The sequence below is a fragment of the Sciurus carolinensis genome, chromosome 6 (genome assembly GCF_902686445.1).
Source record: "Sciurus carolinensis chromosome 6, mSciCar1.2, whole genome shotgun sequence".
Classification (NCBI taxonomy): domain Eukaryota; kingdom Metazoa; phylum Chordata; class Mammalia; order Rodentia; family Sciuridae; genus Sciurus; species Sciurus carolinensis.
In genome coordinates this window covers 62720870-62724336 of record NC_062218.1, presented here as the reverse complement: position 1 = coordinate 62724336, position 3467 = coordinate 62720870, and positions in this window count along the sequence as shown.

Here is a 3467-nt window from a genome sequence, read left to right as displayed (position 1 = left end):
GCGACGACTTCCGCCGCGAGGGCTTCTGGGACCGGAAGAGCACCGTGACCCAGAGGGCGGTCTGGAGGGCTCTTCAAGCTGCCTTTGAGTTACCACCCTCGCAGCTTGGTGGCGCGGGGTTTTGTCTTCTGTCTTTTCTCTCTTAACCTTTTGGTTTTGCTTTGTTGTACTTTTGTAAAGTGATTCCATCAGGGTTTTTTTTTTTTTTTTTTGGTTTATTTTATTTTATTTTATTTTTTGTACCAGAGATTGAACCCAGGGGCGCTTAACCACTAAGCCTCATCCCCAGTCCTTTTTTTATTTAGCGATAGGGTCAAGCTGAGCTGCTGAGGCTGACCGCTCCCGGCCAGGGTTTTTTGTTTTGCTTTGTTTTAAACAATAAATCCTCAGAAAATGTTAGTGGAAGGTAGTTAAGAAAATAAGGGTAAGCAGCCTAGCGTGGTGGCTCACTCCTATAATCAATCCCAGCTAGTTAGGAGGCTGAGGCAGGAGGATCTCAATGTCAAGTCAGCCTCAGCAGTTTAGGGAGAACTTAAGTAACTCAGTGAAACCCTGTCTCAAAATAAAAAGACTGGGATATAGCTCAGTGGTGAAGCGCCCCTGGGTTCGATCCCTGTTTTAAAAACAGGATTTTTTGTATTTGTTTTTGTTTGTTTTTAAAGCGAGCTAGAGGGCTGGGATTGTAGCTCGGTGGTAGAGAGCTTGCTTAGCATGTCTGAGGCACTGGGTTCCATTCTGAGCACCGCATATAAATAAAGATCCATCAATAACAAAAAATATTGAAACAAAAAGCAGGCTAGAATGTAACTCAGTGTTAAAGCGCTTGCCTTGCTTGCGCAAAGCGATCCCTGGCTCCAAAAAAAGAAAAGTTAAAAAAAAAAAAAAAAAAAGGGGGCTGGGGAGATAGCTCAGTCGGTAGAGTGCTTGCCTTGTAAGCACAAGGCCCTGGGTTTGAACCCCAGCACCCAAAAAAAAAAAAAAAAAAAAAAAAAAAAAGTAATCAGCTGGGGAGGCTGAGGCAGGAGATTGGCAGGTTCAAGTGCAGCCTCAGCAATTTATCGAGAACCTGTCTCAAAAGTAAAAAAGCTGGGTGCCAGCCTGTAATCCCGGTGACTGGAAAGGCTGAGGCAGGAGAATCACAAGTTCCAGCCAGCCTCAGCCTCAGCAACTTAGAGAGACACTGTCTCCCATTAAGAAAGAAAAAAAAAAAAAAAAGAAATCAAAAGAACAGAGGTGTAGTTCAGTGATAGAGAGCCCATGGGTTTAATCCCCAGTTGCTGCTCAACCCAAAAAGGGATAAAATATTGTATACATTGTCTTGAGCTAGCTATACCATCAACATAAACTGGATACATTTGTGTCTTTCCACAGATGTCAGAATAAATTTACAAGCTACATTACTTTCATTCACTTCAATTCACAGAAATATGATTCACTTGGTGTTGTGACAGGTGATCACAGGTTCTTGTATTCCAATCTTAATTACTAATAACTATAACATTCAAGTCACACATCATGCTTTACACATGATATATAGGTTACAGAATGGCTAAGAAAGGTTTAGGGGAGCTGTGGGTAGTGACATCTATAAGCTCAGCTACTTGGGAGGCTGAGGCAGGAGAATCACAAGTTCAAAGCCAGCCTCAGCAACTTAGGGGGTAGGAGGACTGTCTCAAAAAAAAAAAAAGGCTGGGATGTAGTTCAGTGGTTAAGTACCTCTAGGTTCAATTAAAAAAAAAAAAAAAAAAGGTTTAGAGGATCACAGAATTTCAAGAGGCAGTACCAAGAGCAAAGGCAAAGACTGGACACAAAAAGCAAAATAGTCACTGTAGGTGATCAGAAAAGTTTCTAACCAGGAACCAGCCAAAAAACTTACTAGTGTATGTGAGCTATTTGGGAACTGGCTCTAGGTGAGGGTTTTGACTGTAGGCAGTTCTAAGTGAGCCATGGCAAGCAGGAGGATCTTGCTGTGCTGGATCCCTGGGGACAGAATCAGGAGTTCACTACCTATTAACCTCATGAGTTTGTGTGTGCCTCTGTGTCCAGTCTTGGGGTGTGTCCCCTTTAATGGGTTATGAGGGAGTTTCATCTGGTGAGATCAATAAGCTCCTGTGTCTGGCATTTATGATATGATTTGATATGCCCAGGTGTCCATGTGTTCCTGACTTAATTTGATAAGTAGGCATAAATAAATCATTAACTTGTGCCTTATAGTTAACCTGAGCAGATGGTGGTTGTTTGTTTGTATAAACAAAGCATAGAGTCATTCTACCATGGTGCTTGTACTCAAAATGGAGGAACTCATTGCAAACTGCTGCTTTGTAAAATGGAGCAACTCAGGGCTAGGCATAGCCTGAAACTGTTGTTCTATATATCATGGAGTAACTCAGACCAGGGCACAGCCTTCTGTCTACATATTGTCTAAGGATCTTTACCCCCCTACACACCATCGTGCATGTCAACCCATGCTTGTCTTTACATGGATCAAACAGGTTTTTCATTTTTATTTTTTAATCAAATGGGTTTTTTTGTCAAGTTTAAAAAAATTTTTTTTAGTTGTTGATGGACCTTTATATTTTACTAATTTATATGTGGTGCTGAGTATCAAACCTAGTGCCTCACACATATAAGGCAAGTGCTCTACCACTGAGCCATAAACCCAGCCCCTCAAACAGGTTTTCTAGTATCCTATTGTTTGTTTTGGTTCTGGTGATTGAACCTGGAGCCTGGAACCTGCCATGTACATGTTGTACCACTAAGCTACAACCCCAACAGGAATCAAACTCAGAACCTTGTGCATGCAAGGTAGGTGTTCTACCACAAAGTTACAACCAAGGCCCAGTGTACTTTATTAAACTTCTAGGGTTGTCAGATTACTTTAATTCACATATTATAATGCTTGTGTGTGTGTGTGTGTGTTTTCTCATGCACTACTAGAGATTTATCCCAGGGGCATTTTATCACTGAGCTAAACCCCCAGCCCTACTTTGAGACAGGATCTCTCTAAATTGCCATCACTGGCCTTGAATTTTCAAACTTGTGATCCTCTTGTCTCAGTTTCCATAATCTGTGGGACTGCAGGTATGCACTACCAGATCTGGTTATATATATTTTCTAAGCCCAGCAAAGGAAGTTCGAGGGCTCCTCCCTAAATGTCTTGAATTTCTATATGTATACAAAGTACCAAGGTTAGGCGGGCAGCTCAGTGGTAGGGCACATACTTGGCATTTGTGAGGCCCTGCATTTAGTCCCTAGTGTACACACACTAACACACACACACACACACAGAGTTGGGGGAAGGGAGAATGGGGTGATGTTGGTCAAAGAGTATAAATATAGTGACCACAGTGGTGCTGTTCACCCGGAATGTGGCGATCATTTCAGAATGTATTTCAAAACATCAATTTGTACATATTAAATTATATAATTTTTCCAGGCATGGTGGCACATACCTGTAATCCCAGTGA